This window comes from Papio anubis, chromosome 3, assembly GCF_008728515.1.
Source record: "Papio anubis isolate 15944 chromosome 3, Panubis1.0, whole genome shotgun sequence".
Lineage (NCBI taxonomy): Eukaryota > Metazoa > Chordata > Mammalia > Primates > Cercopithecidae > Papio > Papio anubis.
The window spans coordinates 132,150,481-132,169,406 of record NC_044978.1 but is presented as its reverse complement, the minus strand read 5'-3'; the positions used below and the strand labels follow the sequence as shown (position 1 = coordinate 132,169,406).

The 18,926-nt window shown below is 43.8% G+C and overlaps 1 protein-coding gene and 1 pseudogene across 3 annotated transcripts in view; one reads left to right on the top strand and one right to left on the bottom strand.

Moving 5' to 3' along the window:
* ABCG2 (ATP binding cassette subfamily G member 2 (Junior blood group)) overlaps nt 1–18,926 on the top strand; it is a 138,609-nt gene that overhangs the window by 68,509 nt on the left and 51,174 nt on the right. The window contains exon 1 of one of the 3 annotated variants that reach the window (XM_009207154.3): nt 9,893–10,365. The exons of 1 other annotated variant lie outside the window; for it this stretch is intronic. The gene's annotated coding sequence lies outside the window, so the exon portion shown is untranslated. Of the gene's footprint in view, nt 1–9,892; nt 10,415–18,926 lie in introns of those variants that run through there. One more of the 3 variants, XM_009207156.4, reaches the window with a different exon arrangement.
* LOC108586010 lies at nt 5,218–6,121 on the bottom strand (annotated as a pseudogene).

The following is an 18,926-nucleotide window of genomic DNA, read 5'->3' as shown; positions in this document are numbered from 1 at the left end:
AAGTCAGTCTCAAAATGGTAACTACTTGCTTGGTTGGGCATGATGGCTCATGCCTGTAATGCCAGCACTTTGGGAGGCCAAGGTGGGTGGATCATGAGGTCAGGAGTTCCAGACCAGCCTGGCCAATGTGGTGAAACACCATCTATACTAAAAATACAAAAATTAGCCAGGCATGATGGTGCATGCCTGTAATCCCAGCTACTCAGGAGGCGGAGGCAGGAGAATCGCTTGAACCCAGGAGGCCATGGCTGCAATAACCTGAGACTGTGTCACTCCACTCTAGCCTGGGTGACAGAGTGAGACCCTCTCTCTCAAAAAAAATAATAATAATAACTACTTCATTTATATACAGTTTTAAACAGACACAACTAATATATAATGATAGAAGTCAGAATGGATGGGATGACCTTTGGGAGGGATGACCTTTAATGGTAATAGATGTTACCTTTGGAAGGGCTGGAGCTTGTGGGAGGCTTATGTGGCATTGCTAGTACACTTTTTTTTTTTTTAATCTGAGTGATAGGTATACAGGTGTGTTCACTTCGTAAATATATATCAAGCTATCCACTTAGATTTCCTGTACTTTTTTGGTACAGATGTTATACTTCCCTACAAAATTTAGTTAAACAAAAGACTTTTATAAGTACTGAAATGTAGTTTGGTGAATTCTTAACATTTAACCTTTTAGCCTATCTGCAGAGACAAATGTTATATACTCTACTGTACTTTCTGACCCTGCAGGTTAATTATCAATACCTAGGGGTTTTTTTCTTTATTTCACTGCAATCTAATTTTTAGAAGTGAACTTTATAACCAAATAAACTTTAAACTTTATAACCAAATGAACTTTTTTTTTTTTTTTTTTTTTTTTTTTTTTTTTTTTTTTTGAGAGGAAGCCTACCTCTGTCACCAGGGTGGAGTGCAGTGGTGAGATCCCAGCTCTCTGCAACCTCTGCCTCCTGGGTTCAAGCGATTCTCCTGCTTCAGCCTCTCGAGTAGCTGGGACTACAGGCGCTTCCTGGGTTCAAGTGATTCTCCTGCCTCAGCCTCTCGAGTAGCTGGGACTACAGGCGCATGCCACCACGTCCAGCTAATTTTTGTATTTTTAGTAGAGATGGGGTTTCAGCATGTTGGCCAGGATGGTCTCGATCTCCTGACCTCGTGATCCACCTGCCTCGGCCTCCCAAAGTGCTGGGATTACAGGTGTGAGCCACTGTACCTGGCCCCAAATAAACTTTATAACCAAATGAGTTACTTCTTAATTGGTCTCTTATCTGCTGTATAAAGCAAATTATACGAACCAAGGTGCTCTGGCTCCAGCATCTGGGCTCTTACTACCCCCATGATCCCCTGCCCCCTCCCCCATGCTGTCTCTCTCTGTGTAAAACCCACCTTCTGTTCACTTTCCATGTCTAAAAGATTTTGACACCTGCTTTTTGACCTTTCTCATCTCTCCAAGATTATTGCTATCTTGGTTAACTTCTGTGTTTATTTTGATGATCATCCCATCACCCTAGCTTCTGTGCTCTCTGATCTCAACTCCATCTCCAGGATAGGCAGAATTCTAAAGATCTCCCTCTCCCCTAACCCCTATAATTCCAGTTCATTCCCTAGTTATTTCATCAAACACTAATCCAGGTACTGATCTGAAGGATTTTGAAGTTATAACTAAAATCCTAAGTTAGTTGACTGTAAAATACCAAGATTGTAAAGGTAGGCCTGATTTAATCATATAAGCCCTTTAAAAGGCAGAAAGAGCCTGGGCGTGGTGGCTCACGCCTGTAATCCCAGCACTTTTGGGAGGCCAAGGTGGGTGGATCACCTGAGGTCAGGAGTTTGAAACCAGCCTGGCCAATATGGTGAAACCCCGTCTCTACTAAAAATAACAAAAATTAGCTGGGCATAGTGACGCATGCCTGTAGTTCCAGCTACTCAGGAGGCTGAGGCAGGATAATTGCTTGAGCCTGGGAGGCGAAGGTTGCAGTGAGCCGAGATCATGCCACTGCACTCCAGCCTGGGAAAAAAAGCGAGACTCAAGCTGTTTTGAAAGTGGAGGGGCCACATGAGAAGAAATGCAGGCAGCCAAGAGGAGCTGAGGGTGCCCCTGGTTGACATTCAGCAAGGACACAGGAAACTCAGTCTTGGAACCAAAGAGAAATGGATTCTGCCAACAACCTGACTCTGCTTGGTTGAAGAGTGTCCAGCTAAGAGTTCAGCTGACTGATACCTTGACTTGGCCTCGTGATACCCTGAGCAGAGTCTAGACTTCTGACCTCCACAACTGGGAGATAATAAATGGGTATTTTTTTAAGACACTAACTTGATGGTAATTTGTTACTCTAGCAATAGAAAACAAATACACTTCCCTTCCACTTCCATAACTTCACTCTTGTGCTCAAACCGTGAGACCTTATCAAAACCTGGAATGTGAATATTAAATGCCAGCATCCCACTCAGTGACCTGATCCTCCTGTTTCAGCTCTTGCCATCTCCATGTGACCCCTCCATGTACTTTTTTTCTCCCTACCTATTCCTGGTTTCGCTTTCCTATGACGATGAATCACTTCACTCACACGACTCCTTTGCTTCATCTTTCCATTGCCTTACCCACCCAACAAAACCGTACCCTAGAATTTATCTAACCCTTTACCTTTACATCTTTGTGAATGAGAAAGCCATGCCCATTTGCAGCTTTCAAACCACTGTTTATAGAGTCCCATCCCAAGTAGTAGGGGCCTTGGTGTTGCTGTGCAATCTCTGTCTCATATTAGTGTTGGGAGGAAAAACTTCCTCTGCCAACTTAAGTCCAGTGCTTGGGGGCCTGTAAATTAACTGGCAATCGATGGATGAACAGGAGAATAGACAAGGTTTATTTACACTTATTCAGGTGAAGAGACTCTCTGTACAGTTAAGGATGAGAATTTATATGCCAATAATATGGGAAAAGAGAGGAGGAAAGGGATCTATGGGAAAACAAATATGTTTTTATAGAAAGACAAATGGGCTTTTAGGGAAAGAAATGATGGTATGACAACTGGTGATATGTTCAGTTATGCAATTTGTCATTCAGGTGCAAGTGGTCTCCTTCCTGGCAGTGGAGTTTTCTTCCAGGCAGTAAAGTCTCCTTATTGGCAGTGAAGCTCCCCAAGAGGGAATTTATGGCAGCTTCACTCTCTGAAAGCTCTGCCTTTAGTCAAATAAGGGAAGCTCCAGAAAGGCTTCTTTCTGTATCTTAAACGTTTCAGTTTAAAACACTCTTCATACCAACTCAATGGGTGCCAGTGGGTCCCTCCATTAGCATCCTCTTCCATTTCCTTGGGGCCTTGTGGTGAGCAGAAAAATGACCTCTCAAAGGTGTCCATGTCTTATTCCCCAGAATGTGAATGATAGGTTACTTAGCGAAGGAGAATTAAGGTTCCAGATGAAATGAAGATTGTTAATCAAATGACTTTCTTTTGTTGTTTGAGATGGAGTCTCGCTCTGTTGCCCAGGCTGGAGTGCAATGGCACAGTCTTGCCTCACGACAACCTCTGCCTCCCCGGTTCAAGTGATCTCCTGCATCAGCCTCCCAAGTAGCTGGGACTACAGGCTCATGCCACCATGCCCACTTGATTTTTGTATTTTTTGTAGAGACGGGGTTTCACTATGTTGGCCAGGCTGGTCTTGAACTTCTGACCTCGTAATCTACCCGCCTTGGCCTCCCAAAGTGCTAGGATTATAGGTGTAAGCCTGCCCAAATGACTGTACCTGGCCTAAATAACTTTAAAATAGGGAGATTATCCTGGCTTATCCAGTGGGCCTATTGTAATAACAAGGGTCCTTAAAGGTGGAAGAGGGAGGCAGAAGAAAATCAAAGACGTGATGACAGAAGCAGGGTCACAGAGCTGCTATACTGCTGGCTTTGCAGATGGAGAAAGGGGCCAAGAGCCCAGGAATGCCGGTGGCCTCTGCAAGATGGAAAAGGTTCCAGAAAGGAACACAGACCTGCCGACATTTTGTTTTTAGACCACTAGACCCATTTTAGACTTCTGACCCGTAGAAATGTAATATACTCGTGTTGTCTTAAACCACTAAGTTTGTGGCAATTTGTTATGGCAGCAATAGAAAACTAATACAAGCCTATTCAAATATTCATCATTTTCCCAAATCCTGAATCAGGCATTCACACCCATACCCTCAGCACATCCATCAACTTCATAGAGAAAGTATAGTTATGGGCCAGATATTTATTTCAATTTTCTGTAATTAAAGCATTTACCTCAGCCAGGTGTGGTGGCTCACACTTGTAATCCCAGCACTTTGGGAGTCTGAGGCAGGCAGATCCCTTTGAGGCCAGGAGTTCAAGACTAGCCTAGGTAACATGGTGTGACCCCGTCTCAACTAAAAATACAAAAGTTAGCCAAGCATGGTGGTGTGTGCCTGTATGAACCCAGGAGGTGGAGGTCGTGGTGAGTTGAGATTGTGCCACTGCACTCCAGCCTGGGCAATAGGGTGAGACTCTGTCTCAAAAACAAAAAACAACAACAACAACAAATCCATTTACCTCCATGAGGATACATCCAACTTCCTTCCCTTTTGTGACAATTTTTTGAAAAGTTTCTGTATTAGTATGTTCTTACACTGCTAATAAAGACATACCTGAGACTGGGTAATTTATAAAGGAAAGAGGTTAATTGACTCCCAGTTCGGCCTGGCTAAGGAGGCCTCAGGAAAGTTACAGTCGTGGCAGAAGGGGAAGCAAACACATTCTTCTTTACATGGTGGCAGGAAGGAGAAGTGCCGAGCAAAAGGGGAAAAGCCCCTTATGAAACCATTAGATCTCATGAGAACTCACTATCAGAACAGCAGCATAGGAGTAATCACCCTATGATTCAATTACCTCCCACCAGGTCCCTCCTGCCACACGTGGGGATTATGGGAACGACAATTCAATTTGGGCTGGGAGCCATGGCTCATGCCTGTAATCCTAGTACTTTGGGAGGCCGAGGTGGTGGATCACCTGAGGTCAAGAGTTCGAGACCAGCCTGGCCAACATGGCAAAACCCTGTCTCTACTAAAGATACAAAAATTAGTTGTGCATGGTGGCACGTACTTGTAATCCCGGTTACTCAGGAGGCTGAGGCAGTAGAATCACTTGAACCCACGAGGCAGAGGTTGCAGTGAGCTGGGATCACGCCACTGCACTCTAGCCTGGGTGACACAGCAAGACTGCATCTCAAAAAAAAAGATGAGATTTGGGTAGGGACACAGCAAAACCATATCAACTTCCATATATATATATAGGCAATTTTATAACTTATTTGATGTATATGATGCTCAGTGGTTAGTTCTCATCCACATTGACTGTCTGTAGATTTTTGAAAATGGTAACAAGTATATAAGTAATCAGATATATACCAAATTATAGAGATTGTTTGGTGAATCTTTAGCCTCATTACATTTTCTGAACAACTGTACACAGATGCGGTATGGAACATTCCTTATTCCTTTGGCCCAGACAGTTTTGTTGAACCTGGTATTAATGCACACATCTGGAGTTCCCATCTCCTTCATGGCAAATTTTCGGATCTCTCTGAGTGCCCCAGGGGCACACTTCTTGACGCCCACTCTGTGAATGCGTTTGTGAATGCTGATGATGTATTCTCGGGTCACTACGTCATTTATGGCAGAACAGCCCTTCTTCTTGCCACTTTTCTTTGCAGGAGCCATTCTGCCTGGCCCAATTTGGAAAGGAAGAGCATGAGGGATTCTAAAGTTTCCTTTGCTTTTCTAATTCTAATTCCTCTGGATCCCATTTTCATTATGCTTCCTAAGGGACCTGATACTACCAACAACTCTTTCTTTCTTTATGGCTTGTCCTCTTGGCATGCACACATGTTCTAGTCTGTCTAATTCAAACCACGTGAATATTTTCTCTGAACCCTAAGATAGCCTCTACCTATATTCCTTTCTCTCACCTTCTTTTTATACTGAAATCTTTAGAAAGAGTTGTTTAAACTGTTTCCATTATTTTATTTACAATAACTGTTTGCACCATTATAGACTGAACTTTCTCTTGCCAAATTAGTCAAAAGCCTGACAGCTGTGAGCCGGGCTGTGGGAGAATACTGTGCACATAGCCTCTCTTCCATTGTTTTTTTATTTTCTTAACTTGGAGTGGTAATGAAAATAGATATACTCGGACAGAATACATCTGTTATATATGTAACCCAAAATACCCCCAGGCCCATGGGGAATCCTGTCTGAAACCTGATCTTGCCAGGGGAAAATTGACCATTTTGGAGTTCACCTTTGGAGTAAGCACTAAGAAATGTAGCATACTGGGGCCTTACCAGCATTTTGCAACTGGTGCACAGGCATTCAGCAGGAGTCCCAATATGGGGCTCTATAAATACTGGGCAGTGACTCTTGTCTGGTAAAATAAAAGAAAGGTCATGTGGTGGAGGGCAGAGGGTAATGGCTTGGAAGGCTGTGAGTCATTTAACCTTTAACCTTGTGCAAATCAGTCTGCTTTGCATTGGTGACTTATCTGTAAAATGAGGAAAGTCATCTAACATCTGACCTAAAGAGGAAGGTCCTTTTTCTCTAAAATTCTATGGCTAGCTCCAAAAACAATGCTAACTTACAAGTTAAAATGACTTATTTCTATACAATGCAATACATTTATAAAATGCTGGCTTTAATCTGAACTTATCAAATAGAATTTGATAAAGTATTAGGATGAGGTTAGGAACTAATATAACTTTATTTTTAATTTTTATTTAATTTTCCACTGCCTCCCAATATAACTTTATTTAGCAAATAAACCGACCTATAAATATGAAACATCACAATCTAAAATATTTTTAAAATTAGACTAAAAGTAAGGAAGAATTTTTTATAGGTTTAGTCCTATTTCAAGTGAGGATATGACTCTAAATATTGCCATGTGTCTTGATATGTTTATTTTATCAGTTTATTTTACTTTTAAACAAAATCCATTTTTTCATTATAAAATTTATAATTTTCTAAATTTGTTACATAAAATTTAGAAAATTATACTAAAATACAAGATAAAAGACATTCCATGTTACTACCTAGAACAAATGAACACTTTCCTGCTATTTTCTTTCTTTTTTTTTTTAGAGTGGGGTCTCACTCTGATCATGGTTCACTGCAGCCTTGAACGCCCAGGCTCAAGCAATCCTTCCACCTCAGCCCCCCAAATAGCTAGGTCCCCAGGTATATGTCATCACATCCAGCTAAGTTTTAAAAAATTTTTTGTAGACACAAGGACTCCCTGTGTTGCCTAGGCTGGTCTCGAATTCTTGGGCTCAAGCAATCCTCTGGTTGCCTCCCAAAGTGCTGGGATTACAGGTGTGAGCCACCACACCCAGTGTAATTAAATTTTTTTTTTTTTTAATAGAGATAGGGTCTCACTATGTTGCCCAGGCTGGTCTTGAACACCTGGGCTCAAGCAACTATTTCGCCTCTGCCTCCCAAGTGTTGGGATTACAGGAGTGAGCCACCACTCCTTGCCCAGCAATTTTCTATGTATAGGTTTTTTTTTTTGTTTGTTTTCTTGACATGGAGTCTTGAATTGTCACCCAGTGACAGGCATTGGCATGATCTTGGCATTGGCATGATCTTGGCTCACTGCAGCCTCCACCTCCCTGGCTCCAGTGATCCTCCTGCCTCAGCCTCCTGGGTAGCTGGGATTACAGGCATGTGCCACCATGCCCGGCTAATTTTTTTTTTTTCGTTTTTTTTTCTTTTTTTCTTTTGAGACAGTCTCGCTCTGTCACCCAGGCTGGAGTGCAGTGGTGCGATCTGGGCTCACCGCAAGCTCCGCCTCCCGGGTTCAAGCCATTCTCCAGCCTCAGCCTCCTGAGTAGCTGGGACTACAGGCGCCCACCATCACGCCCGGCTAATTTTTGTGTGTGTGTTTTTAGTAGAGGCGGGGTTTCACCGTGTTAGCCAGGATGGTCTCGATCTTCTGACCTCAGGTGATCTGCCCAACTTGGCCTCCCAAAGTGCTAGGATTACAGGCGTGAGCCACAGCACCCAGTCTAATTTTTGTATTTTTAGTAGAGAAGGGTTTCACCGTGTTGGCCAGGCTGGTCTCGAACTCCTGACATCAAGTGACCACACGCCTCGGCCTCCCAAAGTGCTAGGATTACAGGCGTGAGCCACCGTGCCTGGTCTCTATGTACAGGGTTTTGATTTGTTTTTATTTTGCATAATTACAAAATGCTATATTCAACTAAGTATCCGTTTTTAAAAATGTGCACAGCAGTTTCATGTGTGTTTTCTCCATTTTTGTTCAGTCGCCTCCTGTAGTGCCTTCAGATCTTGCTTGAAATGTTTTCATTTTTTCTGTTATCATAAAATTTTATTCTTTTCACTTATCTGGGTGAACTAAAAAAAAGAAAATTAAAATAAAATTTATTCTTTGGAGATTTTTCAGTTTTTGCAAACAGTCCTTAACTGCCAGGTCTGAAAACTTTATCTTCGTTTTTTTTTTTTTTTTTTTTTCTTGAGACAGTCTCACTCTGTGGCCCAGGCTGGAGTGCAGTGGTGGGATCTCGGGTCATTGCATCCTCTGGCTCCTATGTTCAAGCGCTTCTCGTTCCTTAGCCTCGCGAGTAGCTGGAATTGTAATTACTCCTGGCCTCAAGCGATCTGCCTGTGTCAGCCTCCCAAAGTGCTGGGATTACAGGAATGAGCCGCCGCTCTGGCCTTAATTTTGTCTTAAAATGAAGTATGACTAATATATATTTCTATATGGGTCTTTAAGGGTCTTGAAACTGACAGAAATTAATTCAAAAGAATAATTTTACCCAAATGTTTGGGCGCACCATGAATATATACCTTAAAGTTCTTTTAAAAAGCATGCGGTATGGTATTTCTAAATTTTTTTTTAAAAAAATTGCGTAGAGTCAATTTTCTTATATAGGCTTCCTAGCTAAAACTTTCCTGCATTGAGTGAACCATTAATAGTTATTCCTAGTGCTGATTTAAACAACTTAAATGATATTATGATTTTTGTTTGTAAATGCAAACCAGGAAATATCTGCATGCAGGTACTAATTTCCTAGGGCAGACGCAGCAGATAGATGTTGGGATGGCTACACTCACATAGCCTGATGGCCCGTTTCCTGAACATGCGCAATCACTTTCCAGCCTTTCCACACCATCAGAATATTGCACAGAAGTATGTCAGTCACAGGAGTATAAAGAATAACATTTAAACTATGGTAATATTTTCACACCATCAGAATATTGCACAGAAGTATGTCAGTCACAGGAGTATAAAGAATAACATTTAAACTATGGTAATATTTTCATTCAGTAAGTTTCTCCCCTTTCCCTCCCCGGGTTAGATTCAGTCCCTGATCTGATTTTTTAAGGCCCTGGGGCGCAAGCATCCACTTTCTCAGAAGCCCATTCACCAGAAACCACCCATTCAACTTGCTCTGGGGGCGAGCAGCACTTGTGACTGGACAACCTGTGTGTCAGCGTCCCCGGTGCTTCGGCGCTCCGGCCAGTGGCGGCGACCAAACCCATCTAGGTCAGACGAGGTATTGATCAGCCCGAAGAGCGCCCAGTGATTCTCGTAGTTAAATCACCCCGGTCCATTCGTTCGATCTCGGAGGCGGGAGTGTTTGGCTTTTCCCTGCGTGTCCCGGCAGGGTGACCCTAGCCCAGCGGGAGGGCGGTGGTTCCCGTCCAGCTGGCGGCTCAGCGCCGCGGGATACGTGAGCGCTTTCAGCCGGGTCCCAGGGCGCTTATCGCGGCCCGGCAGACTGGACCGCGCCTCATCCCCGCCCGCGAACCCCGACCCAGGGAAACCCGGGGCGCTAGGGAGGGGCCACAGCGCTCAGCTCTGGCCCTTCATAGCCCGAGGCGCGCATCTGCACTGCCTGAGCTCGTTCTCTCGAGGTTCGGGTCTCCTGAGGCCGCCAACCGCCGGCTGCTATCGTGACCTGGAGCTGCAGCGCCTCCCGCGCCGGCCGCCGCGCTAGGGGAGCGCTGAGGCGCACCGGGTGTGGTCCGGCGAAGGGGTTGTGCAGCGCGCGGGCTGTGTGCTGTGCCCACACAAACGGTTCCGGGCGTGCAGGAGGGAAAAGGCAGTGCCCGCCACTCCCGCTGAGATTGAGAGACGCGGCAAGGAGGCAGCCTGGAGAGGAGCTGGGGAGGATTTGGCAACGCACCGCGCCCATGCTCGGTGGCCTTGTTAAGCGGAAACTGCTGCTTTAGGGTTTGTTTGGAAGGTCCGGCTGACTCATCCCAACATTTACATCAATAAGTGTTAAAGCTCTGCCTCTGAGCCCGCACATCCTGAGATCCTGAGCCCTTGGTTAAGACCGAGCTCTATTAAGCTGAGTGAGTAAATGGTAAAAGCCAATTGCGCTTAGAGTGTGTGTCTGGAAAGGTGGGTAGGCGTTGTATATATATATTTGTTGGAAAATAGATAACCGTTGAAACGAGATGACTGAGTTTTTTAGCCTCTCACAGTTTCATTTGAAAGTAGGTATGCAGTTTAAAACTGATAATTCAAAGTGGTTTTTCAGAAAATGATGCTCTGGTGCAAACTGATTCCGGCTCTCATAGTGTGTTAAGTGTGGGTTGGTAAAACTCTTGGCCTTCCTCCAAATGTATGAAGCTAAAGTTGATATTGGAAGGATAAAAACCTACTGAGCACGGAAGTTACTACAGGGGGAGGAAACATTTGTTAATGTTAATATTTTAAAGGAGTAGACCAATATATTGTCATTTACCTATTCCCTTTATCTTCTGGGAATAGGTAAATGACAAATTATTGCTCAATCCCTTTAAAGCTTTGGATGGTTTGCTAAAGAATTATTGAACTCCTTTTTGTAATTTTCTGTGGATAGATGAGTGTTCTTACTCCCCTCTCAGTCCTAGAGATATCCCCTAAAGCTTGGTTTTTAGGAGGATCTTACAACTCTCTTATTATTTGAATTTCAGCTAGTCATAAATAAATATACCAGAGTAGTAAGGAAGAGATGTTTTTGATTGATATTCTTTAAAAAACAGTGCTTTCAGAGTACGGTTTGACTGGATTATATAGATCTTGGTGAGGAAGGTTTCAGCGACGAAGATGGCATGTTAAGTCTAACATTACACTTCTGTTATAAACATTGAAAGATGTTGATTATTTTAGTATTTATCTTATAATAACTTTTAATTGTGAAATAATTTGAGAGTTACTGAAAATTTGCAAAAAATAGTACAGAGAGTTCCCATAATATCATGCATAACAAGGGCCAAAACTAGTAACATGGGCCTGCCACTATAATACAATAAACTAAACTACAGACTTTATTTGGATTTCACTTGTCTTTCCACTGTCTTTCTTTTGCCCAGGATCCAATCGATGATCTCACTTTGCATTTAACTGCTAAATATCCTTAATTTTCTCTGATCTGTGACAGTTCCTCAGCCTTTCATTGTTTTTTCATGGACCTTGACACTAGTGAAGAAGACCCGGTCAGTTAATTTGTAGAATGCCCCTCAATTTGTATTTGTTTGATGTTTACTGTCATGTTTAGATGAATATTCTACATTTTGGGGGAAAATGTCAGAGAAGTAAAGTTTCCATCTCAGTATGTCATATTGGGTACATGATGTCAATACTTTTTTTTTTTTTGAGACTGAATCATGCTTTATTGCCCAGACTGGAGTTCAGTGGCTCGATCTCGGCTCACTGCAACCTTTGCCTCCCAGGTTCCAGTGATTCTCCTGCCTCAGCCTCCTGAGTAGCTGGGATTACAGGTGCCTGCCACCACACCCGGCTAATTTTTTTATATTTTTAGTAGAGATGGGTTTCATGTGGGCCAGGCTGGTCTCAAACTCCTGACCTCTAGTGATCCTCATGCGTTGGCCTCCCAAAGTGCTGGGATTACAGGCATGAGCCACCGTGCCCTAGCCGATACTTCTTATTACCTATGATGTTGATCTGTTTGCCAGGTTCCCTTTGTATTTGAGATCTTGGGAGAGAAACTTGAACTACCATTTCTCCTTAAACTTTTATTCATTAATTTAAGCATCCATTTGTGGAACATGTTGTGTAGTTTTTTTTTTTTTTTTTTTCCCCCAATGGTTAAACAAAACCCCTATTTTCTTCCTTCTACGTTTTTTTTTTTTTTTTTTTTTTTTGAGATGCAGTCTCACTTTGTCACCCGGGCTGGCGTGCAGTGGCACGATTTAGGCTCACTGCAACTTCTGTCTCCCTGGGTTCAGCAATTCTCCTGCCTCAGCCTTCCAAGTGGCTGGGATTACAGGCACATGTCACCATGCCTGGCTAATTTTTGTATTTTTAGTAGAAACGAGGTTTCACCATATTGGCCAGGCTGGTCTCGAACTCCTGACCTTGTGATCCACCCGCCTCGGCCTCCCAAAGTGTTGGGATTACAGGCGTGAGCCACTGTGCCCAGCCCTTCTACATTTTTTAATTAAAATTCCCTTCTGTAGGGAAGAGTTGACCCTTCTCTCCTGTTCATTGATTCAGTTATTTGTATCAGTACGGGCTCATGGATATTTGTTTTGTTATATGGCTTATAATCCAATATTATCAGTGTTTAATCTGCTGCTCAAATTGTTCTGGCTTTCACCACTGGGACTTGCTTTTTCTTTCTTCTTCTTCTTCTTCTTTTTTTTTTTGAGATGGAGTCTTTGTTGCCCAGACTGGAGTGCAGTGGCATGATCTTGACTCATTGCACCCTCCGTCTCCCAGGCTTTAGCGATTCTTGTGCCTCAGCCTACGAAGTAGCTGGGATTACAGGTATGTAACACCACACCTGGCTACTTTTTGTGTTTTTCAGTAGAGACGGGGTTTTCCATCTGGTCAGGCTGGTCTCAAACTCCTAGCCTCAAGTGATCTGCCCGCTTCAGCCTCCGAAAGTGCTGGGATTACAGGTGTGAGCCACCATGCCTGGAGTCTTTTTCTTTTTTAATGCATTTCCTGATTTCTGGCATCAGAGAATGCTCAGGCTTATTTTGTATTTTCCATGTCCCAACCTTGGAATGATCCATTTCTCCAAGGCACTGGGGTTATTTTGCTTTAGAATGGTATTAGAAGCTAAGATCTGGACACTGGATGTTGTGTTAGAGTTCTTTTTTTTCTTTTTTTTTTGAGATGGAGTCTTGCTCTGTTGCCCAGGCCGGGGTGCAGTGGTGCAATCTCGGCTGATTGCAACCTCCGCTTCCTGGGTTCAAGAAATTCTCCTTCCTCAGCCTCCTGAGTAGCAGGAATTACAGGCATGTGCCACCACGCCCAGCTAATTTTTTATGTTGTTAGTAGAGATGGGGTTTTGCCATGTTGGCCAGGCTGGTCTCGAACTCCTGACCTTAGGTGATCCACCCTCCTCGGCCTCCCCAAGTGCTGGGAATACAGGTGTGAGCCACCACGCCTGGCCTAGAGTTGCTTTTGAGCTTTTTATGTTTAATAAAAAGTTTGTGACTTAGCAAATGCTAAGTCTGAAAAGATTAGTATTGCCTTAAAGTTTTAACATTATAGAGGACCTGACTGTATTTGCCAATTTGGATTCAGTCTCTTATGGGAAAGAAATGAAATTGGTAGTATTGAGGAATTTTTTAAAGCTCCCAATTTTTTCTCAAATGAAACCCTTTCAGTGTTTCCAAAACAAATAATGCATATGTGAGCTTCTATTTATTAGGCTCTGGTAAGAAACCAGGATCATTTTATTAGCTGAGTAGCTTCAACTACATCCTAATATTATAATTTTGGTATCTGTTGATTGAATTCACAGTGAGAAAAAGATTTGAGATCCATATTTATGTTAGTCATACTAGCAATGAAGAAATACTATGTTTATAATGAGGCATTATCTGGTCTGAGATGGTAACTGTACCCATGGATTAGAGAGAGGATCCCTTGCAATAACTAATGAGCCCTTCTATGATTTTGGAGTATACACACATTACATGCTCCTTCTTTTCTATCTTTGTATGCTGGATCATGATGTTTTTTATTGTAGGTCTCAGAATTTTGAGAAGTAATGCTGCTGCTCACATCTAATTTTCTGTTCATATTTTTTTTTTTTGGGGGGGGATGGAGTCTCGCTCTGTTGCCCAGGCTGGAGTGCAGTGGCATGATCTTGGCTCACTGCATCCTCCACCTCCTGGGTTCACACCATTCTCCTGCCTCAGCCTCTCCAGCAGCTGGGACTACAGGCGCCCGCCACCACGCCCAGCTGTATTTTTAGTAGAGACAGGTTTCACCGTGTTAGCCAGGATGGTCTCGATCTCCTGACCTTGTGATCCACCCAACTTGGTCCCTCAAAGTGTCAGGATTACAGGTGTGAGCCACCGCGCCCGGCCTCTGTTCATAATTTTTATTGCAATTCTGATGATTGAATTATAAACTAGAAGGGAGCAGGGATATTGATCTTTATGTAGTCGACACGTACTAGACTCATGGAGGAGAAGAACTGGGTTGTAGGCACAGTGCTGTGTGGTTTTGGGTGAATCTAACACTCAACTTGATTTTGCCTGTTCCTCTTGTTTCCCCCTGGGGGCTAAGGATTCCAAATTTTCTAATCACCCACCTCACTGCTGCTCTTCTTCCCACAGTGCCAATGTGGTGGAGTCAGCCTCGCAAAGGGAGAAGAGAAAGGGTGATGACTTCCCCAGAGCTTCTGCCACTGTCCTCCTCCCTATGTCTTCTAGCCCCAGTCACTACTCCTTTTATTTAAATTCATAGAGGCTTCTCTGTCAGTCCCCTCTTAAATGTAAATGAGTTATTCAGTTCCTATGGGCCTGAAGCTAAACCACTGCCATTTATTTTTGGCCTTGTTTTCCTAGTTTGGGCAGTGTTAGAGGAGGTCTGGAAATAGAATTGTTTGGGACAGGCAATTTTGCAGAACGTGCACAGATAAATAGGCTTCAGGAAGCTCTCATAGGCTATGGAGGGAGGGGTGCAGGACAGTGTCCTCATCTTGGCTCTTGATATTTTTTTTTTTTTTTTTTTTTTTGAGACGGAGTCTCGCTCTGTCGCCCAGGCTGGAGTGCAGTGGCCGGATCTCAGCTCACTGCAAGCTCCGCCTCCCGGGTTTACGCCATTCTCCTGCCTCAGCCTCCCGAGTAGCTGGGACTACAGGCGCCTGCCACCTCGCCCGGCTAGTTTTTTGTATTTTTTAGTAGAGACGGGGTTTCACCATGTTAGCCAGGATGGTCTTGATCTCCTGACCTCGTGATCCGCCCGTCTCGGCCTCCCAAAGTGCTGGGATTACAGGCTTGAGCCACCGCGCCCGGCCGGCTCTTGATATTATTACGGTGGACTCTTATGTGGTCTCCCTGCGTTGTCCATACCCGTGACCAAAGTCAGAGTGATCCTTTAAACCAAGCTTATCCAACCTGCATGTGGCCCAGGATGGCTTTGAATGCAGCCCAACACAAATTAGTAAACTTTCTTAAAACATTATGTGATTTTTTTTTAGCTCATCAGCTATCGTTAATGTTAGTGTATTTTATATGTGACCCAAGACAATTCTTCCAGTGTGGCCCAGGGAAGCCAAAAGATTGGACACCCCTGCTTTAAACATAGATGATATCATTTCTTCGCTCAGAACTTTCCTGTGCCTTCCAGTGTCATTTAGATCAGAGCCAAAGTCCTTCCTGTGGTCAGTGGTAGATACAACCTGAGTTCCTGCTCTCTTACCCTCCCTCATTCTGCTTCAGCCTCACTGGCCTCTTTGCTGTTCCTTAGACGAGCACTTGGACATATACTGCTCCTCCAGAAGGCCACCCTCAGAGCTCTGCTCGAGGGTCTCATTGGAAAGGCCTTCCGTGGCCACCTCTGTTACCCAAGTTGGAGTGCATTGGTGTGATCTTGGCTCACTGCAATCTCTGCCTCCCGGGTTCAAGCAATTCTTGTGCCTCAGCCTCCCAAGTAGCTAGAATTACGGGTGTGCGCCACCACACCTGGCTAATTTTTGTATATTTAATAGAGATGGGGTTTCATCATATCGTCCAGACTGCTCTCCAAACTCCAGGCCTCAAACAGTCCACCCACCTCAGCCTCCCAAAGTGCTGAGATTACAGGCGTGAGCCACCATTTCTGGCCCACCCTTCCTCTTTTGCTTTTATTTTTTTTTCTCCATAGCACTGTTGACTGACATTTTTCGTATGTAACCTCACTGAGGGCAGAGATGGTTATCTGTTGTTTTGTTTTGTTCACTCCTGTAAGTCCAGTGCCTGTCAGATAAAAGAAGCCTAGTAAATATTGAATTATTATTATTATTTGAGACAGAGTTTAGCTCTTGTTGCCCAGACTGGAGTGCAATGGTGTGATCTCAGCTCACCGCAACCTCTGCCTCCCGGGTTCAAGCCATTGTCCTGCCTCAGCCTCCCGAGCAGCTGGGGTTACAGGCATAAACTACAATGCCCAGCTAATTTTGTATTTTTAGTAGAGACAGGGTTTCTCCATGTTGGTCAGGCTGGTTAAATGAATTCTTTTAGTTTTCTTTTTTACTTTCTTTCTTCCTTTCTTTCCTTCCCTCCCTCCCTTCCTTCCTTCTCTCTCTCATCTCATGGGAATAGAGAGTCTCTGTTAACAAGAGCCTCTGATAACTGGAGAGAGCAAGCTGAAAAGATGGGAGTGAGGAGAGAGTGTCTTTATTCATAGTGACAAGGTGGGAGAATGTCTGGCTAATGTAGCAGGGAGGTCATGATCATTCAGGGAGAGGTCAAGGGACAGGGAGGTCAAGGGGAAAGATCTTTATGGATTTTGGAACTTATTACAGCCACCAAGATATTAGACTTTAAAACTGTATATGATATTTTATGTCCATTGATGCCACTCTGAATACAGCTCACACTTGGATGCTCAAGTGAATGTGGGTCTCTAGCGAAGGGTACTGGAAAATGCCACCCCAAAATATGCCTGAACTGAAATTCTGTGTTGGACAACCAGCTATCACCAGGCTCTGCAGGCTTTTCACCTTTACCCCTGGGTCTTCTCACTATTTCGCTACATAGATGGAGTACGTTCTTTTGACTGTCTTTGGGCAACTTGTCTGGTTTTGGGATTTTTAGCTAAAGTTCTCTTTGTAAAATCTATTCCAGTTAATTAACTATGCAAAAGGTACAGGGGTTTATCTTTGCTTCTGTGCGCTTGAAATAATTCTTTCCTGTACTTGACATTTGGCTTATTTTGAGCTAAAGGCCGTTGAGAACCCCTGGATCCTTGAAAAGTTCTACCTCACCCTAACTGCCAAAAAAGTATAAATTTATTGTATTATAAAGGAAATGTACATTTATAAATAAAATTCCCATTTGTAAAGGCGTCTCTCCAAGATAGCTCTTTTCACCTGAGGGGGACTTAACTGCCTACCAAGACAGCCCTTATTTACCATACCTTTCCTCCCCATCTCTTCCCTTCCCTTGCCGTGACTCGTCCCCAGAAACCTTAAACCCCTTTTTCTTTAGCCTGAAATTTGTATATAAGTCTTAATCGCCGGGCATGGTGGCTCACGTCTGTCATCCCAGCACTCTGGGAGGCCGAGGCAGGTGGATCACTTGAGGTCAGGAGTTCAAGACCAGCCTGACCAACATGGTGAAACCCCATCTCTACTAAAAATACAAAAATTAGCCGGGTGTGGTGGCGGGCGCCTCTAATTCCAGCTACTTGGGAGGCTGAGGCAGGAGAATTGCTTGAATCTGGGAGGCAGAGGTTGCAGTGAGCCAAGGTCGCACCACTGCACTCCGTCCTAGGCAACAGAGTGAGACTCTGTCTCAAAAAAAAAAAAAAAGTCTCAATCATCTGGACTTGTCCTAGAGTCTGATTTGTTTATGAAACTTCCACACTTACTTGTGTAAGGAAACTTTTTTTTTTAGTCATATTAACCTGTCTTTTGCCAGTTTAATTTCTAGGGCCCCAGCTAGAGAACCCACAGGGGAGATGGAGAAGGATTTTTTTTCTTCTCTAAAGTAACATTTAAGAAAACCTAACAGCGATACATTGTTGCAAACTGAAGACCCAAGGAGGGTGGGCATGTTCGTCATCCATGAGAGTCTTGGTTGTGGTTCTGATTTAACAAAAGTTCATCCCTCTCAAAGCCTTAACCTTTGATGTCCCCTCTGTCATTGCCTCTCTTATCCAAACATGGCTCCCCAGGGTTTTTGCAGTTACCTCCCCACTAGTTCTTGCTTCCACACTTGCGTCTCCCTTCTGTTATTCTCCACACAACAAAGTGTTCCTTTATTTATTTATTTATTTACTGAGACAGAGTCTTGCTCTGTTGCCCAGGCTGGAGTGCAGCAGCACGATCTTGGCTCACTGCAACCTTTGCCTCCTGAACTCAAGCGATTCTCCTGCCTCAGCCTCCCGAGTAGCTGGGATCACAAATGCACACCACCATGCCTGGCTAATTTTTGTATTTTTAGTAGAAACGGGGTTTCACCACGTTGACCAGGCTGGTCTCGAACTCCTGACCTCAAGTAATCTGCTCACCTTAGCTGTCCAAAAGGCTGAGATTACAGGCGAGAGCCACCACACCTGGCCCAGCCCAGAGTGTTCCTTTATAAACATCGTTAGTGTCGTGAGCCTTTCTTGATTAAAAGGCCTCAGTGGCTTCTCACTGAGCCCTTCTGTGATGGGGTTTCTTCCTGTCTGTCAGGAATCAGGCTGCATTCTCCAGATCACTGTGCTGCCATAATGTGGGGGGTCCTAGAGCACCTAGCCAGTTTAACTCTGAAACCACCATGCAAGGAGGCTTTGGGCCTGAATATAATCAACACAGGACCTCTCAGGACAAATCTGTCAAATTGGAGATAACATGAAAGCCCGTGCGTCAACCTTTTAAAGGCAATAAAGCACCATAATATCTTTTAAAGACAAGGTACAATTTATGTAAGTTAAACTTCAGATTTTGTGTTCCTTTTCCTTTCCACTGCTAAGT